General features: G+C 48.3%; 29 non-coding genes and 5 pseudogenes across 29 annotated transcripts; 1 reads left to right on the plus strand and 33 right to left on the minus strand.

Moving 5' to 3' along the window:
* Nucleotides 1–17,454, plus strand: part of LOC148585377 (protein FAR1-RELATED SEQUENCE 5-like) — a 218,629-nt pseudogene that overhangs the window by 20,615 nt on the left and 180,560 nt on the right.
* On the minus strand, nucleotides 22–140 carry LOC148585405 (5S ribosomal RNA; annotated as a pseudogene).
* Nucleotides 475–593, minus strand: LOC148585406 (5S ribosomal RNA; annotated as a pseudogene).
* On the minus strand, nucleotides 928–1,046 carry LOC148585407 (5S ribosomal RNA). Its single transcript, XR_015912552.1, has one exon. It is a non-coding gene; the product is annotated as a 5S ribosomal RNA (ribosomal RNA).
* Nucleotides 1,381–1,499, minus strand: LOC148585408 (5S ribosomal RNA). Its single transcript, XR_015912574.1, has one exon. It is a non-coding gene; the product is annotated as a 5S ribosomal RNA (ribosomal RNA).
* Nucleotides 1,834–1,952, minus strand: LOC148585409 (5S ribosomal RNA). The gene has a single exon (XR_015912506.1). It is a non-coding gene; the product is annotated as a 5S ribosomal RNA (ribosomal RNA).
* On the minus strand, nucleotides 2,287–2,405 carry LOC148585410 (5S ribosomal RNA). Its single transcript, XR_015912558.1, has one exon. It is a non-coding gene; the product is annotated as a 5S ribosomal RNA (ribosomal RNA).
* On the minus strand, nucleotides 2,740–2,858 carry LOC148585411 (5S ribosomal RNA). Its single transcript, XR_015912562.1, has one exon. It is a non-coding gene; the product is annotated as a 5S ribosomal RNA (ribosomal RNA).
* LOC148585412 (5S ribosomal RNA) lies at nucleotides 3,193–3,311 on the minus strand. The gene has a single exon (XR_015912547.1). It is a non-coding gene; the product is annotated as a 5S ribosomal RNA (ribosomal RNA).
* LOC148585413 (5S ribosomal RNA) lies at nucleotides 3,646–3,764 on the minus strand. Its single transcript, XR_015912548.1, has one exon. It is a non-coding gene; the product is annotated as a 5S ribosomal RNA (ribosomal RNA).
* On the minus strand, nucleotides 4,099–4,217 carry LOC148585414 (5S ribosomal RNA; annotated as a pseudogene).
* Nucleotides 4,945–5,063, minus strand: LOC148585415 (5S ribosomal RNA). Its single transcript, XR_015912518.1, has one exon. It is a non-coding gene; the product is annotated as a 5S ribosomal RNA (ribosomal RNA).
* On the minus strand, nucleotides 5,791–5,909 carry LOC148585416 (5S ribosomal RNA). Its single transcript, XR_015912519.1, has one exon. It is a non-coding gene; the product is annotated as a 5S ribosomal RNA (ribosomal RNA).
* Nucleotides 6,637–6,755, minus strand: LOC148585417 (5S ribosomal RNA). Its single transcript, XR_015912520.1, has one exon. It is a non-coding gene; the product is annotated as a 5S ribosomal RNA (ribosomal RNA).
* On the minus strand, nucleotides 7,090–7,208 carry LOC148585418 (5S ribosomal RNA). Its single transcript, XR_015912521.1, has one exon. It is a non-coding gene; the product is annotated as a 5S ribosomal RNA (ribosomal RNA).
* On the minus strand, nucleotides 7,543–7,661 carry LOC148585419 (5S ribosomal RNA). Its single transcript, XR_015912522.1, has one exon. It is a non-coding gene; the product is annotated as a 5S ribosomal RNA (ribosomal RNA).
* Nucleotides 7,996–8,114, minus strand: LOC148585420 (5S ribosomal RNA). The gene has a single exon (XR_015912523.1). It is a non-coding gene; the product is annotated as a 5S ribosomal RNA (ribosomal RNA).
* Nucleotides 8,842–8,960, minus strand: LOC148585421 (5S ribosomal RNA). The gene has a single exon (XR_015912524.1). It is a non-coding gene; the product is annotated as a 5S ribosomal RNA (ribosomal RNA).
* Nucleotides 9,295–9,413, minus strand: LOC148585422 (5S ribosomal RNA). The gene has a single exon (XR_015912525.1). It is a non-coding gene; the product is annotated as a 5S ribosomal RNA (ribosomal RNA).
* On the minus strand, nucleotides 10,141–10,259 carry LOC148585423 (5S ribosomal RNA). Its single transcript, XR_015912526.1, has one exon. It is a non-coding gene; the product is annotated as a 5S ribosomal RNA (ribosomal RNA).
* On the minus strand, nucleotides 10,594–10,712 carry LOC148585424 (5S ribosomal RNA). Its single transcript, XR_015912515.1, has one exon. It is a non-coding gene; the product is annotated as a 5S ribosomal RNA (ribosomal RNA).
* On the minus strand, nucleotides 11,440–11,558 carry LOC148585425 (5S ribosomal RNA). The gene has a single exon (XR_015912528.1). It is a non-coding gene; the product is annotated as a 5S ribosomal RNA (ribosomal RNA).
* On the minus strand, nucleotides 11,893–12,009 carry LOC148585426 (5S ribosomal RNA; annotated as a pseudogene).
* On the minus strand, nucleotides 12,344–12,462 carry LOC148585427 (5S ribosomal RNA). The gene has a single exon (XR_015912546.1). It is a non-coding gene; the product is annotated as a 5S ribosomal RNA (ribosomal RNA).
* LOC148585428 (5S ribosomal RNA) lies at nucleotides 12,797–12,915 on the minus strand. Its single transcript, XR_015912513.1, has one exon. It is a non-coding gene; the product is annotated as a 5S ribosomal RNA (ribosomal RNA).
* LOC148585429 (5S ribosomal RNA) lies at nucleotides 13,250–13,368 on the minus strand. The gene has a single exon (XR_015912557.1). It is a non-coding gene; the product is annotated as a 5S ribosomal RNA (ribosomal RNA).
* On the minus strand, nucleotides 13,703–13,821 carry LOC148585430 (5S ribosomal RNA). The gene has a single exon (XR_015912514.1). It is a non-coding gene; the product is annotated as a 5S ribosomal RNA (ribosomal RNA).
* LOC148585431 (5S ribosomal RNA) lies at nucleotides 14,156–14,274 on the minus strand. The gene has a single exon (XR_015912550.1). It is a non-coding gene; the product is annotated as a 5S ribosomal RNA (ribosomal RNA).
* Nucleotides 14,609–14,727, minus strand: LOC148585432 (5S ribosomal RNA). Its single transcript, XR_015912568.1, has one exon. It is a non-coding gene; the product is annotated as a 5S ribosomal RNA (ribosomal RNA).
* On the minus strand, nucleotides 15,455–15,573 carry LOC148585433 (5S ribosomal RNA). Its single transcript, XR_015912529.1, has one exon. It is a non-coding gene; the product is annotated as a 5S ribosomal RNA (ribosomal RNA).
* LOC148585434 (5S ribosomal RNA) lies at nucleotides 15,909–16,027 on the minus strand. The gene has a single exon (XR_015912530.1). It is a non-coding gene; the product is annotated as a 5S ribosomal RNA (ribosomal RNA).
* Nucleotides 16,363–16,481, minus strand: LOC148585435 (5S ribosomal RNA). The gene has a single exon (XR_015912340.1). It is a non-coding gene; the product is annotated as a 5S ribosomal RNA (ribosomal RNA).
* Nucleotides 16,817–16,935, minus strand: LOC148585436 (5S ribosomal RNA). Its single transcript, XR_015912553.1, has one exon. It is a non-coding gene; the product is annotated as a 5S ribosomal RNA (ribosomal RNA).
* On the minus strand, nucleotides 17,271–17,389 carry LOC148585437 (5S ribosomal RNA). The gene has a single exon (XR_015912351.1). It is a non-coding gene; the product is annotated as a 5S ribosomal RNA (ribosomal RNA).

The following is a 17,454-nucleotide window of genomic DNA, read 5'->3' on the forward strand; positions in this document are numbered from 1 at the left end:
AAAAAGCTAAAAGCAAAATAAGGGGTGCAACACGAGGACTTCCAAGGAGGTCACCCATCCTGCTACTACTCTCGCCAAAGCACGCTTAAGTGCGGAGTTCTGATGGGATCCGGGGCATTAGCGCTGGTATGATCGCACCCGTTAGCATCCTTACGCAAAATACATATAAGCCTTACGCATCTAGCTGAACTGGCCCTAACAGTTAATGGATCTGGCGCTCGCATGTGTGCGTTTGACTTTTGGGATAATATAACATCGTGATTAAGAAGTAAGTATGGTGAAAATGCTCCGTAAAGACGTGTCCGCGAGTAAGACCAAATACTCCGTAAAAACGCCTTTTCTATAGAGCACGGATCAAAATGAGCTACTTGGGGGTCAAAATGATGGATTTTGAGCTCGAAAATGTGCTCTCCCAGCCCTGGCTAGGTGACCGTGGCCAAACCCGCGCGGACCAAAAAGCTAAAAGCAAAATGAGGGGTGCAGCACGAGGACTTCCCAGGAGGTCACCCATCCCAGTACTACTCTTGCCCAAGCTCGCTTGACTGCGGAGTTCTGATGGGATCCGGTGCATTAGTGCTGGTATGATCCCACCCCTTAGCATCCTTACGCAAAATACATATAAGCCTTACGCATCTAGCTGAACTGGCCCTAACAGTTAATGGATCTGGCGCTCGCACGTGTCCGTTTGACTTTTGGGATAATATAACATCGTGATTAAGAAGTAAGTATGATGAAAATGCTCCGTAAAGACGTGTCCGCGAGTAAGACCAAATACTCCGTAAAAATGCCTTTTCTACAGAGCACGGATCAAAATGAGCTACTTGGGGGTCAAAATGATGGATTTTCAGCTCGAAAATGTGCTCACCCAGCCCTGGCTAGGTGACCGTGGCCAAAGCCGCGCGGACCAAAAAGCTAAAAGCAAAATGAGGGGTGCAACACGAGGACTTCCCAGGAGGTCACCCATCCTAGTACTACTCTCGCCCAAGCACGCTTAGCTGCGGAGTTCTGATGGGATCCGGGGCCTTAGTGCTGGTATGATCGCACCCGTTAGCATCCTTACGCAAAATACATATAAGCCTCGCGCATCTAGCTGAATTGGCCCTAACAGTTAATGGATCCGGCGCTCGCACGTGTCCGTTTGACTTTTGGGATAATATAACATCGTGATTAAGAAGTAAGTATGGTGAAAATGCTCCGTAAAGACGTGTCCGCGAGTAAGACCAAATACTCCGTAAAAACGACTTTTCTACAGAGCACGGATCAAAATGAGCTACTTGGGGGTCAAAATGATGGATTTTGAGCTCGAAAATGTGCTCACCCAGCCCTGGCTAGGTGACCGTGGCCAAAGCCGCGCGGACCAAAAAGCTAAAAGCAAAATGAGGGGTGCAACACGAGGACTTCCCAGGAGGTCACCCATCCTAGTACTACTTTCGCCCGAGCACGCTTAACTGCGGGGTTCTGATGGGATCCAGTGCATTAGTGCTGGTATGATCGCACCCGTTAGCATCCTTACGCAAAATACATATAAGCCTTACGCATCTAGCTGAACTGGCCCTAACAGTTAATGGATCCGGCGCTCGCATGTGTCCGTTTGACTTTTGGGATAATATAACATCGTGATTAAGAAGTAAGTATGGTGAAAATGCTCCGTAAAGACGTGTCCGCGAGTAAGACCAAATACTCCGTAAAAATGCCTTTTCTACAGAGCACGGATCAAAATGAGCTACTTGGGGGTCAAAATGAAGGATTTTGAGCTCGAAAATGTGCTCACCCAGCCCTGGCTAGGTGACCGTGGCCAAAGCCGCGCGGACCAAAAAGCTAAAAGCAAAATGAGGGGTGCAACACGAGGACTTCCCAGGAGGTCACCCATCCTAGTACTACTCTCGCCCAAGCACGCTTAGCTGCGGAGTTCTGATGGGATCCGGTGCATTAGTGCTGGTATGATCGCACCCGTTAGCATCCTTACGCAAAATACATATAAGCCTTACGCATCTAGCTGAACTGGCCCTAACAGTTAATGGATCCGGCGCTCGCATGTGTCCGTTTGACTTTTGGGATAATATAACATCGTGATTAAGAAGTAAGTATGGTGAAAATGCTCCGTAAAGACGTGTCCGCGAGTAAGACCAAATACTCCGTAAAAACGCCTTTTCTACAGAGCACGGATTAAAATGAGCTACTTGGGGGTCAAAATGATGGATTTTGAGCTCGAAAATGTGCTCACCCAGCCCTGGCTAGGTGACCGTGGCCAAAGCCGCGCGGACCAAAAAGCTAAAAGCAAAATGAGGGGTGCAACATGAGGACTTCCCAGGAGGTCACCCATCCTAGTACAACTCTCGCCCAAGCACGCTTAGCTGCGGAGTTCTGATGGGATCCGGTGCATTAGTGCTGGTATGATCGCACCCGTTAGCATCCTTACGCAAAATACATATAAGCCTTACGCATCTAGCTGAACTGGCCTTAACAGTTAATGGATCCGGCGCTCGCATGCGTCCGTTTGACTTTTGGGATAATATAACATTGTGATTAAGAAGTAAGTATGGTGAAAATGCTCCGTAAAGACGTGTCCGCGAGTAAGACCAAATACTCCGTAAAAACGCCTTTTCTACAGAGCACGGATCAAAATGAGCTACTTGGGGGTCAAAATGATGGATTTTGAGCTCGAAAATGTGCTCACCCAGCCCTGGCTAGGTGACCGTGGCCAAAGCTGCGCGGACCAAAAAGCTAAAAGCAAAATGAGGGGTGCAACACGAGGACTTCCCAGGAGGTCACCCATCCTAGTACTACTCTCGCCCAAGCACGCTTAGTTGCGGAGTTCTGATGGGATCCGGTGCATTAGTGCTGGTACGATCGCACCCGTTAGCATCCTTACGCAAAATACATATAAGCCTTACGCATCTAGCTGAACTGGCCCTAACAGTTAATGGATCCGGCGCTCGCATGTGTCCGTTTGACTTTTGGGATAATATAACATCGTGATTAAGAAGTAAGTATGGTGAAAATGCTCCGTAAAGACGTGTCCGCGAGTAAGACCAAATACTCCGTAAAAACGCCTTTTCTACAGAGCACGGATCAAAATGAGCTACTTGGGGGTCAAAATGATGGATTTTGAGCTCGAAAATGTGCTCACCCAGCCCTGGCTAGGTGACCGTGGCCAAAGCCGCGCGGACCAAAAAGCTAAAAGCAAAATGAGGGGTGCAACACGAGGACTTCCCAGGAGGTCACCCATCCTAGTACTACTCTCGCCCGAGCACGCTTACCTGCGGAGTTCTGATGGGATCCGGTGCATTAGTGCTGGTATGATCGCACCCGTTAGCATCCTTACGCAAAATACATATAAGCCTTACGCATCTAGCTGAACTGGCCCTAACAGTTAATGGATCTGGCGCTCGCATGTGTCCGTTTGACTTTTGGGATAATATAACATCGTGATTAAGAAGTAAGTATGGTGAAAATGCTCCGTAAAGACGTGTCTGCGAGTAAGACCAAATACTCCGTAAAAATGCCTTTTCTACAGAGCACGGATCAAAATGAGCTACTTGGGGGTCAAAATGATGGATTTTGAGCTCGAAAATGTGCTCACCCAGCCCTGGCTAGGTGACCGTGGCCAAAGCCGCGCGGACCAAAAAGCTAAAAGCAAAATGAGGGGTGCAACACGAGGACTTCCCAGGAGGTCACCCATCCTAGTACTACTCTCGCCCGAGCACGCTTACCTGCGGAGTTCTGATGGGATCCGGTGCATTAGTGCTGGTATGATCGCACCCGTTAGCATCCTTACGCAAAATACATATAAGCCTTACGCATCTAGCTGAACTGGCCCTAACAGTTAATGGATCTGGCGCTCGCATGTGTGCGTTTGACTTTTGGGATAATATAACATCGTGATTAAGAAGTAAGTATGGTGAAAATGCTCCGTAAAGACGTGTCCGCGAGTAAGACCAAATACTCCGTAAAAACGCCTTTTCTACAGAGCACGGATCAAAATGAGCTACTTGGGGGTCAAAATGATGGATTTTGAGCTCGAAAATGTGCTCACCCAGCCCTGGCTAGGTGACCGTGGCCAAAGCCGCGCGGACCAAAAAGCTAAAAGCAAAATGAGGGGTGCAACACGAGGACTTCCCAGGAGGTCACCCATCCTAGTACTACTCTCGCCCAAGCACGCTTCACTGCGGACTTCTGATGGGATCCGGTGCATTAGTGCTGGTATGATCGTAGCCGTTAGCATCCTTACGCAAAATACATATAAGCCTTACGCATCTAGCTGAACTGGCCCTAACAGTTAATGGATCCGGCGCTCGCATGTGTCCGTTTGACTTTTGGGATAATATAACATCGTGATTTAGAAGTAAGTATGGTGAAAATGCTCCGTAAAGACGTGTCCGCGAGTAAGACCAAATACTCCGTAAAAACGCCTTTTCTACAGAGCACGGATCAAAATGAGCTACTTGGGGGTCAAAATGATGGATTTTGAGCTCGAAAATGTGCTCACCCAGCGCTGGCTGGGTGACCGTGGCCAAAGCCGCGCGGACCAAAAAGCTAAAAGCAAAATGAGGGGTTGACTGCGGAGTTCTGATGGGATCCGGTGCATTAGTGCTGGTATGATCGCACCCGTTAGCATCCTTACGCAAAATACATATAAGCCTTACGCATCTAGCTGAACTGGCCCTAACAGTTAATGGATCCGGCGCTCGCATGTGTCCGTTTGACATTTGGGATAATATAACATCGTGATTAAGAAGTAAGTATGGTGAAAATGCTCCGTAAAGACGTGTCCGCGAGTAAGACCAAATACTCCGTAAAAACGCCTTTTCTACAGAGCACGGATCAAAATGAGCTACTTGGGGGTCAAAATGATGGATTTTGAGCTCGAAAATGTGCTCACCCAGCCCTGGCTAGGTGACCGTGGCCAAAGCCTCGCGGAGCAAAAAGCTAAAAGCAAAATGAGGGGTGCAACACGAGGACTTCCCTGGAGGTCACCCATCCTAGTACTACTCTCGCCCGAGCACGCTTAACTGCGGAGTTCTGATGGGATCCGGTGCATTAGTGCTGGTATGATCGCACCCGTTAGCATCCTTACGCAAAATACATATAAGCCTTACGCATCTAGCTGAACTGGCCCTAACAGTTAATGGATCCGCCGCTCGCATCTGTCCGTTTGACTTTTGGGATAATATAACATCGTGATTAAGAAGTAAGTATGGTGAAAATGCTCCGTAAAGACGTGTCCGCGAGTAAGACCAAATACTCCGTAAAAACGCCTTTTCTACAGAGCACGGATCAAAATGAGCTACTTGGGGGTCAAAATGATGGATTTTGAGCTCGAAAATGTGCTCACCCAGCGCTGGCTGGGTGACCGTGGCCAAAGCCGCGCGGACCAAAAAGCTAAAAGCAAAATGAGGGGTTGACTGCGGAGTTCTGATGGGATCCGGTGCATTAGTGCTGGTATGATCGCACCCGTTAGCATCCTTACGCAAAATACATATAAGCCTTACGCATCTAGCTGAACTGGCCCAAACAGTTAATGGATCCGGCGCTCGCATGTGTCCGTTTGACTTTTGGGATAATATAACATCGTGATTAAGAAGTAAGTATGGTGAAAATGCTCCGTAAAGACGTGTCCGCGAGTAAGACCAAATACTCCGTAAAAACGCCTTTTCTACAGAGCACGGATCAAAATGAGCTACTTGGGGGTCAAAATGATGCATTTTGAGCTCGAAAATGTGCTCACCCAGCCCTGGCTAGGTGACCGTGGCCAAAGCCTCGCGGAGCAAAAAGCTAAAAGCAAAATGAGGGGTGCAACACGAGGACTTCCCTGGAGGTCACCCATCCTAGTACTACTCTCGCCCGAGCACGCTTAACTGCGGAGTTCTGATGGGATCCGGTGCATTAGTGCTGGTATGATCGCACCCGTTAGCATCCTTACGCAAAATACATATAAGCCTTACGCATCTAGCTGAACTGGCCCTAACAGTTAATGGATCCGCCGCTCGCATCTGTCCGTTTGACTTTTGGGATAATATAACATCGTGATTAAGAAGTAAGTATGGTGAAAATGCTCCGTAAAGACGTGTCCGCGAGTAAGACCAAATACTCCGTAAAAACGCCTTTTCTACAGAGCACGGATCAAAATGAGCTACTTGGGGGTCAAAATGATGGATTTTGAGCTCGAAAATGTGCTCACCCAGCGCTGGCTGGGTGACCGTGGCCAAAGCCGCGCGGACCAAAAAGCTAAAAGCAAAATGAGGGGTTGACTGCGGAGTTCTGATGGGATCCGGTGCATTAGTGCTGGTATGATCGCACCCGTTAGCATCCTTACGCAAAATACATATAAGCCTTACGCATCTAGCTGAACTGGCCCAAACAGTTAATGGATCCGGCGCTCGCATGTGTCCGTTTGACTTTTGGGATAATATAACATCGTGATTAAGAAGTAAGTATGGTGAAAATGCTCCGTAAAGACGTGTCCGCGAGTAAGACCAAATACTCCGTAAAAACGCCTTTTCTACAGAGCACGAATCAAAATGAGCTACTTGGGGGTCAAAATGATGGATTTTCAGCTCGAAAATGTGCTCACCCAGCCCTGGCTAGGTGACCGTGGCCAAAGCCTCGCGGACCAAAAAGCTAAAAGCAAAATGAGGGGTGCAACACGAGGACTTCCCTGGAGGTCACCCATCCTAGTACTACTCTCGCCCGAGCACGCTTAACTGCGGAGTTCTGATGGGATCCGGTGCATTAGTGCTGGTATGATCGCACCCGTTAGCATCCTTACGCAAAATACATATAAGCCTTACGCATCTAGCTGAACTGGCCCTAACAGTTAATGGATCCGGCGCTCGATTGTGTCCGTTTGACTTTTGGGATAATATAACATCGTGATTAAGAAGTAAGTATGGTGAAAATGCTCCGTAAAGACGTGTCCGCGAGTAAGACCAAATACTCCGTAAAAACGCCTTTTCTACAGAGCACGGATCAAAATGAGCTACTTGGGGGTCAAAATGATGGATTTTGAGCTCGAAAATGTGCTCACCCAGCCCTGGCTAGGTGACCGTGGCCAAAGCCTCGCGGACCAAAAAGCTAAAAGCAAAATGAGGGGTGCAACACGAGGACTTCCCTGGAGGTCACCCATCCTAGTACTACTCTCGCCCGAGCACGCTTAACTGCGGAGTTCTGATGGGATCCGGTGCATTAGTGCTGGTATGATCGCACCCGTTAGCATCCTTACGCAAAATACATATAAGCCTTACGCATCTAGCTGAACTGGCCCTAACAGTTAATGGATCCGGCGCTCGCATGTGTCCGTTTGACTTTTGGGATAATATAACATCGTGATTAAGAAGTAAGTATGGTGAAAATGCTCCGTAAAGACGTGTCCGCGAGTAAGACCAAATACTCCGTAAAAACGCCTTTTCTACAGAGCACGAATCAAAATGAGCTACTTGGGGGTCAAAATGATGGATTTTCAGCTCGAAAATGTGCTCACCCAGCCCTGGCTAGGTGACCGTGGCCAAAGCCTCGCGGACCAAAAAGCTAAAAGCAAAATGAGGGGTGCAACACGAGGACTTCCCTGGAGGTCACCCATCCTAGTACTACTCTCGCCCGAGCACGCTTAACTGCGGAGTTCTGATGGGATCCGGTGCATTAGTGCTGGTATGATCGCACCCGTTAGCATCCTTACGCAAAATACATATAAGCCTTACGCATCTAGCTGAACTGGCCCTAACAGTTAATGGATCCGGCGCTCGATTGTGTCCGTTTGACTTTTGGGATAATATAACATCGTGATTAAGAAGTAAGTATGGTGAAAATGCTCCGTAAAGACGTGTCCGCGAGTAAGACCAAATACTCCGTAAAAACGCCTTTTCTACAGAGCACGGATCAAAATGAGCTACTTGGGGGTCAAAATGATGCATTTTGAGCTCGAAAATGTGCTCACCCAGCCCTGGCTAGGTGACCGTGGCCAAAGCCTCGCGGAGCAAAAAGCTAAAAGCAAAATGAGGGGTGCAACACGAGGACTTCCCTGGAGGTCACCCATCCTAGTACTACTCTCGCCCGAGCACGCTTAACTGCGGAGTTCTGATGGGATCCGGTGCATTAGTGCTGGTATGATCGCACCCGTTAGCATCCTTACGCAAAATACATATAAGCCTTACGCATCTAGCTGAACTGGCCCTAACAGTTAATGGATCCGCCGCTCGCATCTGTCCGTTTGACTTTTGGGATAATATAACATCGTGATTAAGAAGTAAGTATGGTGAAAATGCTCCGTAAAGACGTGTCCGCGAGTAAGACCAAATACTCCGTAAAAACGCCTTTTCTACAGAGCACGGATCAAAATGAGCTACTTGGGGGTCAAAATGATGGATTTTGAGCTCGAAAATGTGCTCACCCAGCGCTGGCTGGGTGACCGTGGCCAAAGCCGCGCGGACCAAAAAGCTAAAAGCAAAATGAGGGGTTGACTGCGGAGTTCTGATGGGATCCGGTGCATTAGTGCTGGTATGATCGCACCCGTTAGCATCCTTACGCAAAATACATATAAGCCTTACGCATCTAGCTGAACTGGCCCTAACAGTTAATGGATCCGGCGCTCGCATGTGTCCGTTTGACTTTTGGGATAATATAACATCGTGATTAAGAAGTAAGTATGGTGAAAATGCTCCGTAAAGACGTGTCCGCGAGTAAGACCAAATACTCCGTAAAAACGCCTTTTCTACAGAGCACGAATCAAAATGAGCTACTTGGGGGTCAAAATGATGGATTTTCAGCTCGAAAATGTGCTCACCCAGCCCTGGCTAGGTGACCGTGGCCAAAGCCTCGCGGACCAAAAAGCTAAAAGCAAAATGAGGGGTGCAACACGAGGACTTCCCTGGAGGTCACCCATCCTAGTACTACTCTCGCCCGAGCACGCTTAACTGCGGAGTTCTGATGGGATCCGGTGCATTAGTGCTGGTATGATCGCACCCGTTAGCATCCTTACGCAAAATACATATAAGCCTTACGCATCTAGCTGAACTGGCCCTAACAGTTAATGGATCCGGCGCTCGATTGTGTCCGTTTGACTTTTGGGATAATATAACATCGTGATTAAGAAGTAAGTATGGTGAAAATGCTCCGTAAAGACGTGTCCGCGAGTAAGACCAAATACTCCGTAAAAACGCCTTTTCTACAGAGCACGGATCAAAATGAGCTACTTGGGGGTCAAAATGATGCATTTTGAGCTCGAAAATGTGCTCACCCAGCCCTGGCTAGGTGACCGTGGCCAAAGCCTCGCGGACCAAAAAGCTAAAAGCAAAATGAGGGGTGCAACACGAGGACTTCCCTGGAGGTCACCCATCCTAGTACTACTCTCGCCCGAGCACGCTTAACTGCGGAGTTCTGATGGGATCCGGTGCATTAGTGCTGGTATGATCGCACCCGTTAGCATCCTTACGCAAAATACATATAAGCCTTACGCATCTAGCTGAACTGGCCCTAACAGTTAATGGATCCGCCGCTCGCATCTGTCCGTTTGACTTTTGGGATAATATAACATCGTGATTAAGAAGTAAGTATGGTGAAAATGCTCCGTAAAGACGTGTCCGCGAGTAAGACCAAATACTCCGTAAAAACGCCTTTTCTACAGAGCACGGATCAAAATGAGCTACTTGGGGGTCAAAATGATGGATTTTGAGCTCGAAAATGTGCTCACCCAGCGCTGGCTGGGTGACCGTGGCCAAAGCCGCGCGGACCAAAAAGCTAAAAGCAAAATGAGGGGTTGACTGCGGAGTTCTGATGGGATCCGGTGCATTAGTGCTGGTATGATCGCACCCGTTAGCATCCTTACGCAAAATACATATAAGCCTTACGCATCTAGCTGAACTGGCCCTAACAGTTAATGGATCCGGCGCTCGCATGTGTCCGTTTGACTTTTGGGATAATATAACATCGTGATTAAGAAGTAAGTATGGTGAAAATGCTCCGTAAAGACGTGTCCGCGAGTAAGACCAAATACTCCGTAAAAACGCCTTTTCTACAGAGCACGAATCAAAATGAGCTACTTGGGGGTCAAAATGATGGATTTTCAGCTCGAAAATGTGCTCACCCAGCCCTGGCTAGGTGACCGTGGCCAAAGCCTCGCGGACCAAAAAGCTAAAAGCAAAATGAGGGGTGCAACACGAGGACTTCCCTGGAGGTCACCCATCCTAGTACTACTCTCGCCCGAGCACGCTTAACTGCGGAGTTCTGATGGGATCCGGTGCATTAGTGCTGGTATGATCGCACCCGTTAGCATCCTTACGCAAAATACATATAAGCTTTACGCATCTAGCTGAACTGGCCCTAACAGTTAATGGATCCGGCGCTCGATTGTGTCCGTTTGACTTTTGGGATAATATAACATCGTGATTAAGAAGTAAGTATGGTGAAAATGCTCCGTAAAGACGTGTCCGCGAGTAAGACCAAATACTCCGTAAAAACGCCTTTTCTACAGAGCACGGATCAAAATGAGCTACTTGGGGGTCAAAATGATGGATTTTGAGCTCGAAAATGTGCTCACCCAGCCCTGGCTAGGTGACCGTGGCCAAAGCCTCGCGGACCAAAAAGCTAAAAGCAAAATGAGGGGTGCAACACGAGGACTTCCCGGGAGGTCACCCATCCTAGTACTACTCTCGCCCGAGCACGCTTAACTGCGGAGTTCTGATGGGATCCGGTGCATTAGTGCTGGTATGATCGCACCCGTTAGCATCCTTACGCAAAATACATATAAGCCTTACGCATCTAGCTGAACTGGCCCTAACAGTTAATGGATCCGCCGCTCGCATCTGTCCGTTTGACTTTTGGGATAATATAACATCGTGATTAAGAAGTAAGTATGGTGAAAATGCTCCGTAAAGACGTGTCCGCGAGTAAGACCAAATACTCCGTAAAAACGCCTTTTCTACAGAGCACGGATCAAAATGAGCTACTTGGGGGTCAAAATGATGGATTTTGAGCTCGAAAATGTGCTCACCCAGCGCTGGCTGGGTGACCGTGGCCAAAGCCGCGCGGACCAAAAAGCTAAAAGCAAAATGTGGGGTTGACTGCGGAGTTCTGATGGGATCCGGTGCATTAGTGCTGGTATGATCGCACCCGTTAGCATCCTTACGCAAAATACATATAAGCCTTACGCATCTAGCTGAACTGGCCCTAACAGTTAATGGATCCGGCGCTCGCATGTGTCCGTTTGACTTTTGGGATAATATAACATCGTGATTAAGAAGTAAGTATGGTGAAAATGCTCCGTAAAGACGTGTCCGCGAGTAAGACCAAATACTCCGTAAAAACGCCTTTTCTACAGAGCACGAATCAAAATGAGCTACTTGGGGGTCAAAATGATGGATTTTCAGCACGAAAATGTGCTCACCCAGCCCTGGCTAGGTGACCGTGGCCAAAGCCTCGCGGACCAAAAAGCTAAAAGCAAAATGAGGGGTGCAACACGAGGACTTCCCTGGAGGTCACCCATCCTAGTACTACTCTCGCCCGAGCACGCTTAACTGCGGAGTTCTGATGGGATCCGGTGCATTAGTGCTGGTATGATCGCACCCGTTAGCATCCTTACGCAAAATACATATAAGCCTTACGCATCTAGCTGAACTGGCCGTAACAGTTAATGGATCCGGCGCTCGATTGTGTCCGTTTGACTTTTGGGATAATATAACATCGTGATTAAGAAGTAAGTATGGTGAAAATGCTCCGTAAAGACGTGTCCGCGAGTAAGACCAAATACTCCGTAAAAACGCCTTTTCTACAGAGCACGGATCAAAATGAGCTACTTGGGGGTCAAAATGATGCATTTTGAGCTCGAAAATGTGCTCACCCAGCCCTGGCTAGGTGACCGTGGCCAAAGCCGCGCGGACCAAAAAGCTAAAAGCAAAATGAGGGGTGGAACACGAGGACTTCCCAGGAGGTCACCCATCCTAGTACTACTCTCGCAAGCACGCTTAGCTGCGGAGTTCTGATGGGAGCCGGTGCATTAGTGCTGGTATGATCGCACCCGTTAGCATCCTTACGCAAAATACATATAAGCCTTACGCATCTAGCTGAACTGGCCCTAACAGTTAATGGATCCGGCGCTCGCATGTGTCCGTTTGACTATTGGGATAATATAACATCGTGATTAAGAAGTAAGTATGGTGAAAATGCTCCGTAAAGACGTGTCCGCGAGTAAGACCAAATACTCCGGAAAAACGCCTTTTCTACAGAGCACGGATCAAAATGAGCTACTTGGGGGTCAAAATGATGGATTTTGAGCTCGAAAATGTGCTCACCCAGCCCTGGCTAGGTGACCGTGGCGAAAGCCGCGCGGACCAAAAAGCTAAAAGCAAAATGAGGGGTGCAACACGAGGACTTCCCAGGAGGTCACCCATCCTAGTACTACTCTCGCCCAAGCACTCTTAACTGTGGAGTTCTGATGGGATCCGGTGCATTAGTGCTGGTATGATCGCACCCGTTAGCATCCTTACGCAAAATACATATAAGCCTTACGCATCTAGCTGAGCTGGCCCTAACAGTTAATGGATCCGGCGCTCGCATGTGTCCGTTTGACTTTTGGGATAATATAACATCGTGATTAAGAAGTAAGTATGGTGAAAATGCTCCGTAAAGACGTGTCCGCGAGTAAGACCAAATACTCTGTAAAAACGCCTTTTCTACAGAGCACGGATCAAAATGAGCTACTTGGGGGTCAAAATGATGGATTTTGAGCTCGAAAATGTGCTCACCCAGCCCTGGCTAGGTGACCGTGGCCAAAGCCGCGCGGACCAAAAAGCTAAAAGCAAAATGAGGGGTGCAACACGAGGACTTCACAGGAGGTCACCCATCCTAGTACTACTCTCGCCCAAGCACGCTTAACTGCGGAGTTCTGATGGGATCCGGTGCATTAGTGCTGGTATGATCGCACCCGTTAGCATCCTTACGCAAAATACATATAAGCCTTACGCATCTAGCTGAGCTGGCCCTAACAGTTAATGGATCCGGCGCTCGCATGTGTCCGTTTGACTTTTGGCATAATATAACATCGTGATTAAGAAGTAAGTATGGTGAAAATGCTCCGTAAAGACGTGTCCGCGAGTAAGACCAAATACTCCGTAAAAACGCCTTTTCTACAGAGCACGGATCAAAATGAGCTACTTCGGGGTCAAAATGATGGATTTTGAGCTCGAAAATGTGCTCACCCAGCTCTGGCTAGGTGACCGTGGCCAAAGCCGCGCGGACCAAAAAGCTAAAAGCAAAATGAGGGGTGCAACACGAGGACTTCCCAGGAGGTCACCCATCCTAGTACTACTCTCGCCCAAGCACGCTTGATTGCGGAGTTCTGATGGGATCCGGTGCATTAGTGCTGGTATGATCGCACCCGTTAGCATCCTTACGCAAAATACATATAAGCCTTACGCATCTAGCTGAACTGGCCCTAACAGTTAATGGATCCGGCGCTCGCATGTGTCCGTTTGACTTTTGGGATAATATAACATCGTGATTAAGAAGTAAGTATGGTGAAAATGCTCCGTAAAGACGTGTCCGCGAGTAAGACCAAATACTCCGTAAAAACGCCTTTTCTACAGAGCACGGATCAAAATGAGCTACTTGGGGGTCAAAATGATGGATTTTGAGCTCGAAAATGTGCTCACCCAGCCCTGGCTAGGTGACCGTGGCCAAAGCCGCGCGGACCAAAAAGCTAAAAGCAAAATGAGGGGTGCAACACGAGGACTTCACAGGAGGTCACCCATCCTAGTACTACTCTCGCCCAAGCACGCTTAACTGCGGAGTTCTGATGGGATCCGGTGCATTAGTGCTGGTATGATCGCACCCGTTAGCATCCTTACGCAAAATACATATAAGCCTTACGCATCTAGCTGAGCTGGCCCTAACAGTTAATGGATCCGGCGCTCGCATGTGTCCGTTTGACTTTTGGGATAATATAACATCGTGATTAAGAAGTAAGTATGGTGAAAATGCTCCGTAAAGACGTGTCCGCGAGTAAGACCAAATACTCCGTAAAAATGCCTTTTCTACAGAGCACGGATCAAAATGAGCTACTTGGGGGTCAAAATGATGGATTTTGAGCTCGAAAATGTGCTCACCCAGCCCTGGCTAGGTGACCGTGGCCAAAGCCGCGCGGACCAAAAAGCTAAAAGCAAAATGAGGGGTGCAACACGAGGACTTCCCAGGAGGTCACCCATCCTAGTACTACTCTCGCCCGAGCACGCTTACCTGCGGAGTTCTGATGGGATCCGGTGCATTAGTGCTGGTATGATCGCACCCGTTAGCATCCTTACGCAAAATACATATAAGCCTTACGCATCTAGCTGAACTGGCCCTAACAGTTAATGGATCTGGCGCTCGCATGTGTGCGTTTGACTTTTGGGATAATATAACATCGTGATTAAGAAGTAAGTATGGTGAAAATGCTCCGTAAAGACGTGTCCGCGAGTAAGACCAAATACTCCGTAAAAACGCCTTTTCTACAGAGCACGGATCAAAATGAGCTACTTGGGGGTCAAAATGATGGATTTTGAGCTCGAAAATGTGCTCACCCAGCCCTGGCTAGGTGACCGTGGCCAAAGCCGCGCGGACCAAAAAGCTAAAAGCAAAATGAGGGGTGCAACACGAGGACTTCCCAGGAGGTCACCCATCCTAGTACTACTCTCGCCCAAGCACGCTTCACTGCGGAGTTCTGATGGGATCCGGTGCATTAGTGCTGGTATGATCGTAGCCGTTAGCATCCTTACGCAAAATACATATAAGCCTTACGCATCTAGCTGAACTGGCCCTAACAGTTAATGGATCCGGCGCTCGCATGTGTCCGTTTGACTTTTGGGATAATATAACATCGTGATTTAGAAGTAAGTATGGTGAAAATGCTCCGTAAAGACGTGTCCGCGAGTAAGACCAAATACTCCGTAAAAACGCCTTTTCTACAGAGCACGGATCAAAATGAGCTACTTGGGGGTCAAAATGATGGATTTTGAGCTCGAAAATGTGCTCACCCAGCGCTGGCTGGGTGACCGTGGCCAAAGCCGCGCGGACCAAAAAGCTAAAAGCAAAATGAGGGGTTGACTGCGGAGTTCTGATGGGATCCGGTGCATTAGTGCTGGTATGATCGCACCCGTTAGCATCCTTACGCAAAATACATATAAGCCTTACGCATCTAGCTGAACTGGCCCTAACAGTTAATGGATCCGGCGCTCGCATGTGTCCGTTTGACATTTGGGATAATATAACATCGTGATTAAGAAGTAAGTATGGTGAAAATGCTCCGTAAAGACGTGTCCGCGTGTAAGACCAAATACTCCGTAAAAACGCCTTTTCTACAGAGCACGGATCAAAATGAGCTACTTGGGGGTCAAAATGATGGATTTTGAGCTCGAAAATGTGCTCACCCAGCCCTGGCTAGGTGACCGTGGCCAAAGCCTCGCGGACCAAAAAGCTAAAAGCAAAATGAGGGGTGCAACACGAGGACTTCCCTGGAGGTCACCCATCCTAGTACTACTCTCGCCCGAGCACGCTTAACTGCGGAGTTCTGATGGGATCCGGTGCATTAGTGCTGGTATGATCGCACCCGTTAGCATCCTTACGCAAAATACATATAAGCCTTACGCATCTAGCTGAACTGGCCCTAACAGTTAATGGATCCGGCGCTCGCATGTGTCCGTTTGACTTTTGGGATAATATAACATCGTGATTAAGAAGTAAGTATGGTGAAAATGCTCCGTAAAGACGTGTCCGCGAGTAAGACCAAATACTCCGTAAAAACGCCTTTTCTACAGAGCACGGATCAAAATGAGCTACTTGGGGGGTCAAAATGATGGATTTTGAGCTCGAAAATGTGCTCACCCAGCCCTGGCTAGGTGACCGTGGCCAAAGCCGCGCGGACCAAAAAGCTAAAAGCAAAATGAGGGGTGCAACACGAGGACTTCCCAGGAGGTCACCCATCCTAGTACTACTCTCGCCCAAGCACGCTTAACTGCGGAGTTCTGATGTGATCCGGTGCATTAGTGCTGGTATGATCGCACCCGTTAGCATCCTTACGCAAAATACATATAAGCCTTACGCATCTAGCTGAACTGGCCCTAACAGTTAATGGATCCGGCGCTCGCATGTGTCCGTTTGACTTTTGGGATAATATAACATCGTGATTAAGAAGTAAGTATGGTGAAAATGCTCCGTAAAGACGTGTCCGCGAGTAAGACCAAATACTCCGTAAAAACGCCTTTTCTACAGAGCACGGATCAAAATGAGCTACTTGGGGGGTCAAAATGATGGATTTTGAGCTCGAAAATGTGCTCACCCAGCCCTGGCTAGGTGACCGTGGCCAAAGCCGCGCGGACCAAAAAGCTAAAAGCAAAATGAGGGGTGCAACACGAGGACTTCCCAGGAGGTCACCCATCCTAGTACTACTCTCGCCCAAGCACGCTTAACTGCGGAGTTCTGATGGGATCCGGTGCATTAGTGCTGGTATGATCGCACCCGTTAGCATCCTTACGCAAAATACATATAAGCCTTACGCATCTAGCTGAACTGGCCCTAACAGTTAATGGATCCGGCGCTCGCAAGTGTCCGTTTGACTTTTGGGATAATATAACATCGTGATTAAGAAGTAAGTATGGTGAAAATGCTCCGTAAAGACGTGTCCGCGAGTAAGACCAAATACTCCGTAAAAACGCCTTTTCTACAGAGCACGGATCAAAATGAGCTACTTGGGGGGTCAAAATGATGGATTTTGAGCTCGAAAATGTGCTCACCCAGCCCTGGCTAGGTGACCGTGGCCAAAGCCGCGCGGACCAAAAAGCTAAAAGCAAAATGAGGGGTGCAACACGAGAACTTCCCAGGAGGTCACCCATCCTAGTACTACTCTCTCCCAAGCACCCTTAACTGCGGAGTTCTGATGGGATCCGGTGCATTAGTGCTGGTATGATCGCACCCGTTAGCATCCTTACGCAAAATACATATAAGCCTTACGCATCTAGCTGAACTGGCCCTAACAGTTAATGGATCCGGCGCTCGCATGTGTCCGTTTGACTTTTGGGATAATATAACATCGTGATTAAGAAGTAAGTATGGTGAAAATGCTCCGTAAAGACGTGTCCGCGAGTAAGACCAAATACTCCGTAAAAACGCCTTTTCTACAGAGCACGGATCAAAATGAGCTACTTGGGGGGTCAAAATGATGGATTTTGAGCTCGAAAATGTGCTCACCCAGCCCTGGCTAGGTGACCGTGGCCAAAGCCGCGCGGACCAAAAAGCTAAAAGCAAAATGAGGGGTGCAACACGAGGACTTCCCAGGAGGTCACCCATCCTAGTACTACTCTCGCCCAAGCACGCTTAACTGCGGAGTTCTGATGGGATCCGGTGCATTAGTGCTGGTATGATCGCACCCGTTAGCATCCTTACGCAAAATACATATAAGCCTTACGCATCTAGCTGAACTGGCCCTAACAGTTA

This window comes from Corylus avellana, chromosome 5 (genome assembly GCF_965113065.1).
Source record: "Corylus avellana chromosome 5, dhCorAvel1.hap1.2, whole genome shotgun sequence".
Classification (NCBI taxonomy): Eukaryota; Viridiplantae; Streptophyta; class Magnoliopsida; order Fagales; family Betulaceae; genus Corylus; species Corylus avellana.